We start from the raw sequence: 16,393 nt of genomic DNA on the forward strand, positions 1-16,393 counted from the left end.
TCATTTGTTACAAAACATTAAATCTTTTCTTTGATACCATAACACAAAACTTTATATTTAAAACATCTTTACTTCTTTCTTCAGATGCCAGCCGTTCAATCCATGCCGTGTGTCATCCTCATGCTAACTCTATAATCAGCTCACCTGCGTGCATACTAAAAGTCAGCTACGCTGAGTGAGTTCTAGTTAATCAAGCAACTTATCATACAACCACTTCATACAATATATACGTATCCGAAGACACATAGTCCACTGTCTAACATGCCACTGTTTAACCACTTAATTACCCCTATAGCTTAGCCTCTTAATTACCCCTACAGCTTAGCCACTTATGCCACTTTATGCCACTTTAATAACGAATATCGTTATGCCACTCTGCCACTTTAATAACGTATAACGTTATGCCACTTTGCCACTTTAATAACGTAAAACGTTATGCCACTTTGCCACTTTAATAACGAAGGCACGTATAGGCTTACCCTACCACGTACTATCGTTATGCCACTAACACTCTTACTAGACTCTTGCCACTTCTAACACGCTCTACCTCTACTTGTCTACAACACGCTTCATATCATTTACATAATAAGCAAGTCACATCAACAATCATACACACATAATAACGATGGCACGTACAGGCTTTCCCTATCACGCGCTCAAGTTATGCCACTAACACCCTTACTAGACTCTTGCCACTTCTAACACACTCTACCTCTACCTGCCTATATCACACTTCATATCAGTTCAGTATTTACGTAATAAACAAGTCACATCATAACCTTCATACACACTATCAATCACTTGGCAATCACTATCATTGGCGATGCGTGCAATATCCGAAGATCGTTCACGTTCCGACAAGCATTATAAAATATATACCTCGTATAACATCTATAGCATACACTTACCACTTAAGGTAAGTGTATTCACACTTCACATCGAGTATGCACACAGCCCCGAAAACATAACAAGGAAATGGGGCTAGAAACTCACCTGGACTCTGCTTCTTCCTCTGATATCTGTAAATCCCTTCTTTAACTGAGCTCGGCTGACTGTACAAGTTACACGTATCAATACTCGCCTGATCTAATCTGGTGGCCTAGTATTAGCTTACTTTAACTTATCGCTTTTAATTTATTTTCTAATCGAACTTGGCTTTAGGCGAAGTTAAACTTCAGGCGAACTTGACTTTAGGCGAAGTTAAACCTCAGGCGAACTTGGCTTTAGGCGAAGTTAAACCTTAGGCGAACTTGGCTTTAGGCGAAGTTCAACCTTAGGCGAACTTAGCTTTACAGCGAAGTTGTCATCAGGCGAACTTGGCTTCAGGCGAAGTTGTCATCAGGCGAACTTGGCCTCAGGCGAAGTTACCAGTTAGGCGAACTTAACTTTACAGCGAAGTTGCCATCAGGCGAACTTAGCTTGCAGGCGAAGTTCATCAGGCGAACTTAGCTTGCAGGCGAAGTTCATCGCTTTGAAGGCGAAGTTGCCCAGATGCAGGCGAAGTTGCCCAGACAGCCGCTGTTCGGTTTCTTTCCAGCATTTTGAGCGATTTTAACACCCTTGCTATGGTTCAATATCACCCACTACGCTTCCCGACCATTTTCGGTCGCTTATACACTAAAAAGCTTGGATCTTTAAACTTCAAAGATCAAGAATCATACCTTTTTGAGCTTGTTTGGATCTCGTTTAACTTGTTAACACAACTAATCGCTCTCTCTCTCTCTCGGATCTGCCCGTTCCTCTCCTCGGATCTGCCCGGTTCCGGCCGCCGGCGAAGTTGTGGTGTATGTGTGTGTGTTTGGATAATGATAGAAATGAAGATATTTTTGGGTGCTAGGGTATTTATATCCCTGAAATCCCATGGACCTAAGGCCCATTCTCATTTAACCCGTCTCCATTAATCCAACACTAGCCCGACTCATACCAACTCCTACTCTATTATTTATTTCCTGACAACCCGAGTAAACTTCCCTCTATTAGTAAGTAATATAATTAATATCACTTTGAAATTTCGGGATGTTACAGCAAACATGGGTAGAAAGAATGCATTATTCAAAATCTGATGCGTCGTATTGTAGGGTGTGCCTTGTGAAAACTTTTAATTGACTAAAACAATTAAAAAGTCATTGTCATTTTGTTAAGCTTAATGGCAATACAAATATTTTGGTCATTTTCCCTATATTAATCATTTGAACACGACTTAATTCTACTAGAAGAAACTAAAGGTGTGTAATTGTACATGATTTTTGTAGAGTGATTCTCTAAATTGGTCGTACAAAATGCAAATAACTTGCAATCAGTTTCTAGACGGGTTAAATGGGTCATGGTAATAAACATATTAAGTTGGTCGTAATCGAGTTAGTAGTTGAACTTTTGAATTGTATGTGTAAAGCCGCTAAACTACATATAGGCGTAAACTGAGCCATAAAACTGTAAAAACCAATTGATTTGTCCAAACCCAATTAGCTCGTACAGTTTGGTTTTGTCTTCTGAAAAAAATAGTGAACCGACCAAAATTTTGCCAAAACTTACCTAACATCACCATAAACATCCCTACGACTGTTCCAAACACGTGAACAACCAAATTTTGATTATTTTCATGTATTAGACTATGTAAGAAATTACCATAAATTTTGATTATTTTCGTGTATTAGATTATGTAAGAAATTACCATACCTACTTTATATATGAACAATACATATTTCCTGGTCTCCCTCTAAATAGAGGTGGGCAAACAAACCGGTTAACTGAACCGGTCCGAAAACTGAACCGAAACCGAACCGGTTCGAAACCGATTATGTAGAAACCGGTTTGAAACCGATTGAAACCGTAGGTTCGGAACCGGTTTGTAATTTTCTCCACCAAAACCGGTTTCAAACCGGTTAACCGAACTAAAACCGGCCAAAACCGGGAAAAAACCGGTCAAAACCTGAACCGAAACCGATCATAAACCGTTTTGACTTTTGTTGATCAAACCTAACCGGTTTTAACCCAAACCCGTTTTAAGTTTTAAACCGGTTTGTGCACCTCTACCTCTAAATAGTGGATGTTTGACCATATCATCAGTTCGGATTTAGATTCATAAATTGTAGGACTTGAACTCATTATATTTGGGTGTTTAAAAGCCCGATTAGTTAAGATTTGGAGTAACAATCTAACTTAGTTACCCTATTCAAATATAAAAATCTCAAATAAATCAATTAATTTGTTTCTTGATGATTTGGATTATGAAATATGCCTTTCGTTGCACGTTTATAATATGGAAAAGCACGAGTGATTGTGTTAAAAGGGGGCCCGTTGGAGACAGTCTCACCCAATCACATTGTCCTCCTTTTCCACCGCCTTTCCGCAAAGCAGACACATTTCTTTCTTTTCTTAATTTACCTTTTTAGTCTTCTTTTTGGGTAATTTTATTTTCCTTTTATCACTTTAAAGTAACTACATTTAAGTACTATGATCAATTATATTCTATATTTGTGTGTGACTGACGAAGCTTCTAACTTTTACTTTCGCTACCAATAATAATCGCATTCTATTAGAGAAATAACTTTGTTTACTTCTAATGAACAATTTTATTGATTTTAATTATAAGCAGAACGTTGAAAACAGTTTTGAATAGTGTCAATGAACGAACAAGTGTTGTAGGCTTAGTTACTCTCTGCTATACTGAAATTATAACTAAAAGTTAGAAAATTCATTGCTCATAGTGTTAATAAGGATTATTTTGAATGAATGAACTGTAGTTTATTTGTCTTTGGTTAAAAAAGGGTGCTTGCCTCCTACGTGTGTGAATATAATAGAAGTATATTTAAAGTAAAAACTATTACACATGTTTTTAACATAAAAAAATCGTATTAACATCCTATTTTTGTTTTATACAAATAACACTCTCATATAATTCTATAACGTGTAATATGAGACACCAGATCGTGAAAGCACATATGGACAAAGCACGTTACCGACAGAAGTCACCAAACCCAAAAAGAAGGTAGATTTGCAATTAATCGTAATTAAAAACTGATATATTGTATACTGATTTTTATATATTCCTTCCCTAACTTTCTTTATTACATAATTTTTCAATTTTAATCATTAAATTACATATTTCTCCTTTTAGTCTTTAATTACCATTTTACCCTTTAACAGTTATATGTAAATGTCCCTGTTTATTTGAGCTCAACTGAATATTACATAATTTGACATTTTGACTTTGATATTTTTTTTATAATGTCTTTTTTTTATTGTAACTAATAAATCAATTTAAATAAACTTATTTCATAATCTACATATAGAAAAGCAGTTTAAATTTTATATATTATATCAGTGGCGGATACAGAAAATTTTCTTGCAGGGGTCAGAAAACTTTTGGGTCAGTACTCAGTTGCTTATGTTATATAAATTTTTCTTCGGTCTGGTCCGGTTGTACGGGTCGGATCAAATCGGTATATAATTTCTTTTTTCAATCCGCTTTGGTCGTTTAAGTCGGGTTAAATCGGGCTAGGTCATGTGAAAAAAAATAATCACACAACATATCATATTATCATATAACAAAAAAAAAATACATGATACGTCATTAGTTATGCATAATTAAAATACAATATATTTATAGTTGTTTTCCACATGTTTTTATTTTTTGGTATCTAATCATAACATCATTCGTTCGATATTCATATATTAAAAAAAATATAAAAGAAAAACAAAAGCTTATTAAAAGTTAAAAAGTTAATTAATCATATACGAAATAAATGGGTAAGTAATTTTGGGCAAAAAAACATAATGACTTTTATTATATATTAGGTTATAAGTAAACTAACTCAGAAATAACTAAATGTTTTGTTGACATTATCTTTATTTTCACATGTCTTATTAAATTTTGGTAAAATAACGGGCAGTGAAATAGAGTTAATAAAGGCACATTACATCCTAAAAATGTTAAATTAGGTCATCTTCCTTTTTTTCTTTTTTAACTGCACCATGAGAATACTTCTTTGCGCCGATTGCTGGAAAATATGATTGGTTAACTCTTTTTTTTTTCATCTCAAGTTCTCTCTGTTGGCGGTCGTTCTCAAATCCATAGGGGTCGGTGTCAAAAATTTTATAGGAGCTGACCGAAATTTTAACACATATATACCACTAAAATTTTTTTTCTCACAGTGGTCGACCGACCCCCTACCAATAAGGTAGCTACACCACTATATTATATAACCATATCAGTGCATTTTATAAATAAATACTACGCAATTTTTTGATATAATTTAGGGAGATAATATATTTAAAAATCCCTTTATACAATATTATGTGATATAATTTGTTAATTTTTAATGTTAGAAATGCTGAACCTATAAACTACGTAAATATGTATGTATGTATGTATGTATGTGTATATATATATATATTTGCTAGCGATTAAAAAAATCGACTACAATTGAATTTACTCGCTTCAATATGTTCGTCTTAAAACCAACTCGGTTTGGGTTTAAATTGGGGATATATATAATTGTTATTGTTAGAAAGTGGATATATGTAAATTAGTTCATTAAGGGTAAAATAATTAATTTAGTTAGTAATTTAAATGAAATGAAGAGATATGTAATATATGTGGCTTAGGAAGAATAAATATGTAATTTAAGATTTAGCATTGAGAAAATATGTAGTAAGGGAAGTTAGAGAGGAAATATATATAAATGCCCATATCGTATATTACTACTATATATAAATTAGGGCTTTGGTGCCGCAAGTGCCCTATTAGCCCACTTGGTAACTCCAATTAGTCGGTGACTTTGTTTTCTTTTTTATTTTTCATTCTATGTTTTGTTTAGTTCAGTTATTATATCGAATGTAAGGGAAACCGATCAAATACCAATTTTTTTTTTTGTTTTAGTTCCGTTACCATAACGAAGTTGATGGAAACCAACCAAATTCGAGTAGACTCGTCGCCTCAAGTCGTGGCTGACAATGCTCGGGTTTTACCAACGCGCAAGTTTATCCCCCCCCCCTCCCAAATGGCCATTGGTCCACCTTCATATTTATATTTTTTTTTCTTTCAGCTCCATTTTCTTAACGAGCGTAATCAAAACCGATCGAATTCGTGTCGAATTACTGTCACAATGCCCGAGACCGACAACACTTGTATTTTACACCGCCTGGGTTTGCCGACCAAATAATCATCATTTTAAATGTTTTGTTTTTTTATATGTTAATTTGACTAATTAATTTTTTGAGTTTTAACACTCAAACTTTACCAACAATGTCTCCACTCTAACAAACACAGTTGATACATAACGATATCGCGTCTACTCATTTGTTATAACGTTCGCCTTTTACAAGCACTTGTGTTTTAATGTTTGAGTTTTGTCAACTACTCTGACGTAACGCGCCGGATAGAAGAACTAGTTATATAACAAAGTGAATAAAATGTAATTAAAAAGTGCGTTTTAAATAACAAAGTTAATTTATTTTTTTTAGGGTTAATAGTATGAAAATACAACATAACTTTGAATGATTATTAAAGTATTTAAACATGTAAACAAAAATGAGAAAAAAAAAAAAGGCCATTCAACCCGTTACTTTTCCTTTACTTTACCCTGTATTATATTAGATTAATTCAATCAAAATACTAAAGGTATAGAAAGAAGATACGACATTTGAATAGACAATATAATATAGACGTAGTTTTGGTCCCTGTAATAAACACTAATACCCTTTTAATTTGTAACCCACGATGTTTAAATATATGCAATTTGGACTCTCATTCTTATAAAAGATTTTCATTTCAAAAATAATTACAAAACCGTACAAACATATGGGTTTCGAGTCTAGGTCTAGCCAAACCAAATACAACTCGCAACCAACTGGACTAAAATGATTGTCGATGAAAATTTGATTATACACACACAACCAACGTGATTCCTCTTCTACACCTTATCCCCTTCTTCCGTACAGCGCGTGTTCCGTACTCAAGAATATGGTTCCGTACAAGGCGTGTTCTCTTGTTAACCAAACATCAACATTCGCCCGCCTCAACGCAAGAATATGGTTCCGTACAATGATGAGTTCGATTGTCTAGTCCCACGATTGTTTTAAGAATGTTAGCTTCGATCTCTTCTTTCATCAACGAATCGATCGGACACCCAACAGAAATCGCGATTAGGCTTTGACATCAAGATCCGATGAGACATTAGGTTCTCGATCTCGTCGTCATTTCCGTCGATATCCTCCATGGATTTATCGCCGGACTTTGTGCCATACTAAATCGGAGGTCATTGACTACGAGTCGGCTGAGGGTATCATCTCGGGGAACCGTTCTTTCTCCGGTATGGAGCAGGTACACTGGCGTCGCTGTTGGCCAGAGCTAGTGCCGGATTCTCAACTAACTCGTTGGTTGGTTCATGGTTGAAAGGTTGAATTGGATTAGAGATTGGGAGTAATGGTGGTGTGTAGTGGCTGTAATGGTGGTGGTGATGAATGTTGATGATGATGAAAGATTGTAAGGGTGGGGAGGAAGATTGACTAATGCTACTATGCGTAGAAAGACGACTTTACTCCCGGATTTAACAACCAAACATTTAACTAGTCGGAGAACCCAATTGAAAAAAAAAAGGACCACCACATGGTCAATCCTGCGAAAAATCCACCATGGGGTTGAATCATGCGTTTTGGGTTTCATCACAGATAGGGCTATCACTTTTTCCTGAAACAGATAGGGCTATCACTTTTACCTGAAACCCGACCCGAGAAAACCCTATATCCGTATCCGAACCCGAACTAACCCGACCCGAACCCGATAAAAGACTAACCCGAACCCAAGTAATTCGAGTTGGTTCTTGGGCCTAATTTATGGGTTTCGGGTCAACCCAAAAAACACGAATAAACTTTTAGTTTGAAAACCAAATATATTTTAGGTATAAAAGGTTAAGCTTAGCCACTAAAGTTATCATAATCTGGCCTTAATCGATTGTTGTCATTTCATTTATCATGGATCGACCTTTATTGTTAATTTATATTTTCCGTTTATGATTAATAACAATTGTAAATTTGAAATCGAATAACCAAATCAAGTCGAAAATGAAGACGATTATGGTTGGAGTATGTTTTATTCTTCTTTTGATTTGTTTTAACAGGTTATGTTGGTTTATGATATGATTATGAGAAAAGAATAATAAGTTGTTTTAGTTTTAACATTATAGCTTTTAATTTTTATTTGTTTTTTGCTTTTTTGTTTTCTAAGATACTCAAAACCCAATTAATCAAACCCGAACTTGAACCCGAAAAACTCGTGAGAGATTTGGGTTGGGCTTGGGGTCAAGATTTAAAACTTTGAAACCTGAAACTCGACCCAAAAAACCCGAAACTCGAAAATCAAACCTGAAGAACAACTCTAACCACATGAATCAAAAATGCAATTAAGTCTATAATATATTATATTCTACTTATAAATTAAACAGGTTAGTGTATAATAATCTCTTATCATGCAAAAATATACGAGAGAACATTAATCCATGTGGTTACATAACTGAATTGTAAATATAGACATAAATTATGAACCAAAAAAAATAATTACGCCTAAAAAAAATAATCACACAATAACTTAAATTATCTATACATAAACATAATCACCCGCATTAACACATATGTGCTTTTAAAAATTTTGATTTTTTGTTATTAATTTTGCACTAATTTTGACGTTATTTTATTAATCTTGTGAAAATGACGTTAAAAGTGGCGGAAGGTTAATCAGGCATCATGTGGTAGCGTTGATAGTCGAACGACAAGAATACATGCACCAATCGGCCGGTGTCCCGATGGTTGAGTGTTATGTGTCTTAGTCCAAGGCTTGATGCAAAACTACTATCGAGTCGGGGGTCTCACCGGATGCAGCTTCTCTATTCCTACGGGGTAGAGGTAAGGATGTCTACATCTTACCCTTCTCAAACCTTATCATAGCTTTGCCATTGATAGGATATACTAAGTACGATGATAATAATGATTTTTTGTTATTAATCATTATAATTATAAATGCATATATTTATTTATGCATTGTCTTCGATATCATTCATTAACATGAACAAAACATCACCAATAATTAGCACTTAAAAAAATATAAGTAGAATAAATAAAAAAATCCACCATATGTTAATGAAATACAGAAGTCCCTGAAAACGACGTCGTCCCATACTCCCTAACCTCCCTCACAATCACCCCACTCATAACGTCCCAAAATCCACCGGAATATTCCCCGTCCCTTTCTCCGGCGACCCAAATCCACCCATCCCCGGCGGCGCCAGCGACAGGGTCGTCATCGGATCCTCCACATCCGCCGCCACGGTGATCGGAGTCTCAACCCGCCGTCTCTTTAACGTCGAGTTCCAACGGTTTTTAACGGCGTTATCCGTCCGTCCGGGAAGTAACCGGGCAATGGTGGCCCACCTGTTCCCATATTGAGCATGAGCCGACAGTATGACGTCATCCTCAGCAGCCGAAAACGGCCGGTGCTTCACATTTGGACTTAGTTGGTTACACCAACGTAGTCTACAAGATTTACCCGACCGACCCTTTATATATTTGCTTATTAAAGACCAGTTTTTCGCCCCGTACGAGTCAACGAGTCGGGTCAAGATTCGATCCTCCTCAGCATTCCAGGGGCCCTTGATTCTATCAGTCTTGTTAGGAGACTTTCGACATGTTTGTGAAGAGTCGGATGAATCTGATGATGATGAGGTTTCCATTGCGGTTATTGTTTTTAAAGTCAGGTTTTGATTAGGGTTTGGTTGGAATGAGAGTGATGAATATGTAGAATGCTTTCAAGTGAATTAGTGTGTGGAATGTGTGTACTTTATATATATATATATATATATATATAGAGGGTGGGATATTAATTGGTGCATGCATGCATCAAGAAAGTGGGGGCCAAAGAGGTAGGTTCTTGGAAGTTGGCTTTTGTAAAGTTGGTTTGGTTCTAAGTTATTTAATTAGTTTGGTGTTTGAGACAATTATATGTAGCTATTGTCATTTAGAATACTCAAACTAGATAATCAATTTATTGAAGTTAAATGAAATAAATCTGTAAACATTAATTGTAGAATTTTAATTAAATTAAAATTTTTTTGTTAACCAGGTCGAAAATACTTTGGATTATGATGATCATCAATAATGTTATACCTAGATCATCTAATATAGCTGTCTAAAGAACGTGCCGTGGTCCGGAGTTGCTCAAGTTGGCTTCTCATCGACTCTAAATCAGTCAAAAACGCTATTTGTTCTCTATATCTTCTCATTCTTTTTATAGAAATTCGTATAAGTAGGTTGTAATGTCTCCTTTCTCCTTCATATTTATACTATTTATCTTAAAAGGACTCTAAACCATCCATGATCTAGTGACCTAGTGATATGATACTTAGTATTTACCCGTAAAAAATGAGGAGATAGAATCAAATCCACTGTGCAAAGGTAAGGAAATTTTTGGTGGAAAATATGTTGTAAAAAAAGACTTCAAACCAACTTTAAAAAATGCTTTTTACCCGTAAAATATAAAAAGTGAAAACAGTAACTATACATATAGTTTTCTAAAATTTGTTATGCACTAATGCCTGACTCGATCTGAGAAAAAAAAACTAATAGTAAATAAATTATGTTTATATACATTCCAAGATAAAACAAAGATATTAACTCACTAATAAATGATTCCTTACACTATTCTGATTACGACTAAAGTTATTACGTTAAGCACAGATTTTGTTTGCGGCATATGTGTTTATTTTAAAACATCAATGTTTTTCATGTCTGTTGGTTGGAGGATTTTGTTTTGTTTAGTGTAAATTTTATAAATTATGCTTCCAGCTTATTCCCTCAAGTTTCCTGGTCCTTCCCTTTCCACGTCACTTTTATGCTTTTTATTCTTGTTGGATACTTAATCGAATATTTAATATTTTTTTATTAGAAACAAATAAAATTTAAAATTAATGTTAATTCATTTTGATATTTGTCACTATATTAGTTTTATAACATGTATAGCTAGCTATAAATAAATTCATGGGGCCTTAAGTTTGCTTTGGTATTCACTCCTCGATTATACTCGATAAATTCATGTATGGCATGTATCTAGGGATGACAAAAAGATCCCGAGCTCGACAGATATACCCGAAACCTGAAGCATCTGGGACGGGTATACCCGAATCTCAACATGTATTGGGCCAGGTATGAAATTTGGTAATACCCGACCCGATTACCCGAAACACATACCCACTTACCTAAGCTATACAGTGATTCTTCGAAAATCTGCCGTTGATGGTGAGTGTTGTCGGTAATCCATCTGTGACACTTTGTAGAAATCAGGGGGTGAGTTGATTGGATTTTGTCAACGACAGAAATTACTAAAGAATCAGCAACATCTAGTATAAACTATGAATTATCGACGAATCATCACGACTTTCAACATAATAGTTTGATTGACATATTGACAACCTAATTGCCATAGCTTATTAGTAGTAGAGTGTTCCCAATATTAAATATAATAAACAAAAACATGATTGTGTCACACGGTATCTAATAGGACCATCTTAGTGTCACTCGGCACTTCAAAATTCAGAAGAAACTATATCTAATCCCACATTACTTCAACGAGAATTCAAGAAAGAAGCCAACATTATAAAGACAAGGTAGTGCATCAAACTTATAATTAGGCGGTGCACCAACTATATGTACAGTTGCTCAGTTTTAAAAATATTTAATGTTTATCATGACTGGTCTTTTAATCTTTTATTATGGTTCTTTTTGGCGTTTCATAGCCGGTTTGCGAACAATCGTCCGACTTTTTTATTTTTTGATTTATTTGTCAGTTGGAAGACTAATATTTTCCAGTTTCTAAAACATTGCTTTTATCTCAAATTGGTCAAAATGCCAAATTAGTTGAATTTTATATGTAACAAAATCTAAATGATGCGCCATTTATTTATAAATAAAATAACTACAAAAAAAAAGTGAAAGCAGGTCAACCCGACTCGCCCATTTCAGAACTTATTTATAATCGTGAGTTTTAATCTAGATATAGCATACAAAAGTGATTATATAAAACCGATCTTAAATAATTTTTTCTTATTGATTAAACCACTTTACAAAATGTGAAATTTTTAACATATTTTGGGCCCGAGTTATTCTCCAAAATTTAATTATTAATATACCTTCCCTAAAACGTTTGTCTAACATTTCATCTCAAAAACATAAGTATCAAATGTAATTTTTTTTTCTAATAATTTGAATAAACGTAAATCGAATCAATTCATTCACAAGTAGACGTGTTGAAATTACCGTAATATAGAATGAATTATTTTGAGCTGCCAACTGACTTTACTGATTGTATGTTTTATATCGTTCTATTTTTTATTGACTATATGTTTTTGATTTACCAAGTGACTATACTGACTTTATGTTTTGTATAACAAATAAAAATTGTTGTGGCACTTGACACCTAATTTGACTATCTTTGTGTCACTTTGGTACCTTAAGGTTCAAAAGAAAACTATACTACACTGCCCTAGCGACAAATTAAAAAGGAAGACAAATGGGTATTTAGTGGGTGTTTGGGATTGCTTATTTTCATCAACTTATAACTTATTAACTTTTTGAAAAGTAATAACGTGTTTGGGATTGCTTATATTGTGAGAGAAAAAGTTTCAAAAGTTACACTTTTGTAACTTATTAACTTAATCAAAAGTTATAAGGAGGTAAAATAAGGAATCCCAAACACCCCCTTATATGTATTTTATACAATTCAATATTCTACATCTTTGTTAAAAACACAAAAATAAAAATAAAGACATAAAATATATGAAGATATAGATATGGTAAAGTTACCAATAAAAAAATAAATGTTATACATATAGAAATAGTTAGAGATTTGAAATTTCCAACATAGGGGAGATTTCAAATGAGAACTCCTTTGAGTTTTAAGAACTCGAAATAATTCAACGTAACAATTTTTTTTTAATTTTTTTTACACATACATAATATATGTAGGTTACATATACGTAAAAAAAAGTACAGAATTTTTTACGCACCGAGTCGACTTAATACATATGTGTAACGGACGTTTAAAGTTGTGTAATCACTGTACATCTTTATTCTCTCTCATACTTTAATTTTTTAATCACATTTAATCTCAACCATATAATCTAATCTATTTAATTAAATATGTGGTTATAGAGGGAGGGTAGCAAAGCTACCCATGGATCACTTATCCGACCCACGGATCGTCAAAAGACATCCGCCACTCGCGGACCCCTTACCCAACCCATGGATCGCCTAAAGACATCCGCGCAAGGAACACGTGGACTAGTAAAGACATCCACAAACCAAAGCACGCTTCGCAGATCGCCAGTTACAACCCGCGGGAGGAACCCTCAAGCAACAACAAGGGATCCACCACGCACATGATCCCCACGGGATATGGAAGAGCAGTTGTAACAAACTACTTCTAGAAGATTCCCCCAAAACCTCCTGATAGCGACATCGGCCAATAGAAAGAGGCACCTGGACAAGTAATGGCCATCCCACAACGTGCACAGATAATGGCTACACCATAAACGGGTCCAGGCTGTCACATCCAATAAGGGTTCAACACGTGTCCGTTCAGGCTGGAGGGGAATAACTTGATAGTGAAAATCCACCAATCAGCTTCCCTCCTCCTTCAGCTATAAATATGAAGGTCATCTCTTCAAGGTATTCATTCGCACTCTCAAGCCCCATGCAACTTACCGGTACTCGTATTATTTCCGATCAAGATACAGTACTAATTCACACGCTGGAGGATGGTTACGGGAAGACCCCCCACTCTGTCCTTCCCGTAACGAGACTCAACAGTGTTCTGTTTTGCAGGCGCTAGCTTGGATCTGTCCTCATAATACTTCAGTATACTCACATCTGGGGAAATACCCGATCAGAGTATCCATTTTGATCTAGTGTTTCTTCAGTGGTCAAGAATGAAGTTCTTAAAACCCAACAAGGTTCTCAAAATATTCCTCCCCTATAGAGGAGTATGAGCGAAGAGTAAGGCGAGATCAGGTTCAAGCCAGAACACTGACGTACGACTCACCATCTCCGTCACCACCACCAGCATGCCGACGCACTCAAGATCTAGAGTTGGAAGACAACTCTCAATCAGCTAGTCGGTCGCTTGCAAAAAGCCACGAAAGAAGTCACCATACTCGGCGTACTCTATCTCACAGGACTCCACGAGATACTCGGTAAAAAGAAACGATTCAAGAAGAAGATTACGCGAGTGACGGCAGCTGGGACTATGGCAGGGAAACCTCACGTCGACCCAAGTCGTTAGTAAAGCATGCTGAGTATTTCAGCGAGGCAGAGGAAGACTTCACCAAACCATACCGACCCGCTGCGTTCGTGGAAAAGTCAAAGTTCATCCCGCGAATAGCCACTGCTCCTTTCCCAACAAATATCAAGATCCCGAGCAATTTGGGAAAATACAATGGGATGACTGATCCAAGCGACCATTTGCTGAACTTCACAGCAGTCGGCAGAGTGAGCGGATGGACGCTGCCCTGTTGGTGTCATATGTTCGCATTGACACTAACAGGAGCAGCCGGACGGTCAAATAAAAAGCTAAGATGACTTGGTAGAAAAATTTTCACATCATTTTAGTCAGCAGCATAAGCATACTCGGGACCCGTCAGAGATCCTGAGTGTTGTCCGCCAAGACAACGAATCACTGGAAAGCTTTATCACCAGATTCAACAATGAGAGCTTGAACATTGGTGGAATCAGTGAGGACATGTTATGAGGAGCGTTCCGAGTAAACGCAAAGAGCCCAGAAATGGTCAGATGCTTGACAGGCCGGGATGGCATGCCACAGACTTAGGACGGAATTATGTCCGCGGCCAAGGTCTTTGCAGCCACAGAAAAATCGTTAGGGCAAGAAGCGCCCAAACAGCAAACAAGAACTGAGCCGCGGAACGCTCAGTCGAAATAGGAAGAGAAAGGTTCAATATGGTCAAGGATTTAGCCCCCGGAAAGCTCATCCAAGCAGTTTGATGCCAGGTCACTGATAGGGCAAAAACAAAAAGATAAAACAGCAGGCAAGACTGACTAGCAGCATTGGACTCTCTTGAAGAAAACCCCGCCCGAAATCTTAACAACGGAGAACATCGAATTCAGGAAGCCTCAACCGCTGATCAAGCGCGTAAACCTGAATCCGAACAAGCATTGCATGTTCCACGAAGATATCGGACATGACACAAACGAGTGAATAAGCTTGAAGAATGAGATCAAGTCCGCCATCAAGTCTGGGAAACTTGACCATCTGCTCAAAAACGTGCGACAGGGTCCACGGAGGAACGCAACTCTCACAGACAAAGGTCATCCGCGAAAGCATATTAAGGATTTAAATGTACACATGATCCAAGCGGGACCCCCTCGGAAGTTTAAGCGGATGGAGGGGGACGAAGATGAATCGAAAAGCAAACCTGTAGTTTTTCCAAGAGTGAAAGGAGGCCCATGCATGAAGCAACCTCTAATCATCACAGCCCTGTCGGTCACTACCGGTCTCAGTATGTCTTCTTCGATACTGGGAGTACATCCGACATAATGTACGAACAATGTTTCGAGTAGTTAGACGATGAAGATAAGGCAAAGCTGAAAACTGTACACGCCCCAGTCTCCGGGTTCGGGTATGAGGTTATGCACCCCAAGGGGGTCATAACATTTCTAGTCACACTAAGTGACGAGATTCATACAAGGACCGAGGATGTCGAGTTCCTCGTCCTACCCGCGAGATCCAAACACGACATAATCCTAGGGCGGGAGGCAATTGGTGATTTCAATGCAAACCCTTCCATGGCACACGGTGCAGTGGGGGTTCCCACGCGAACAGGGATGGCAATTATCCGGGTCAATAAACACTGCTATGCATCTGAAGGATCGAAACCCGCGAAAATACCCAAGAAGACACTGCGGACATAGCCTGAGAAATGTATTGTCAATCCGGAGTACCCGGAACAAACTGTCACAATCGGGGCAACTATCTCAGAGACAGTCCGCGTCTTTCTGAAACGTTTACTAATCAGGAACGCGAATATCTTCGGCCGGAAGCCTTCAGATATGACATGCGTCCCGCGGGAAATTTCAGAACATCGACTATGGGTCAATCCGGAGTATACACCGATCATTCAGAAAAGGAGGAAGATGGGGCCTGAACAGACAAAAGCCATGAATGAGTAGGTGCAAGATTTGTTGCACGCAGGTATCATCCGTGAAATTCAATATCAAACCTGGGTTGCAAACCCAGTGATGGTTCCTAAAAGCAACGGTTCATGGCGAATGTCCATCAATTTCAAATATTTGAATAGAGCATGCCCCAAAGACTGTTACCCTCTTCCAGAAATTG

General features: G+C 36.8%; 1 pseudogene; it reads right to left on the reverse strand.

The window, feature by feature from the left end:
* Positions 1-9,132: 9,132 nt before the first annotated feature.
* Positions 9,133-9,733, reverse strand: LOC143580176 (transcription factor MYB44 pseudogene; annotated as a pseudogene).
* Positions 9,734-16,393: the final 6,660 nt, after the last annotated feature.

Source organism: Bidens hawaiensis, unplaced genomic scaffold (assembly GCF_021521415.1).
Source record: "Bidens hawaiensis isolate Kalapana, Puna unplaced genomic scaffold, B.hawaiensis_p1.1 tig00030264_1, whole genome shotgun sequence".
NCBI lineage: Eukaryota > Viridiplantae > Streptophyta > Magnoliopsida > Asterales > Asteraceae > Bidens > Bidens hawaiensis.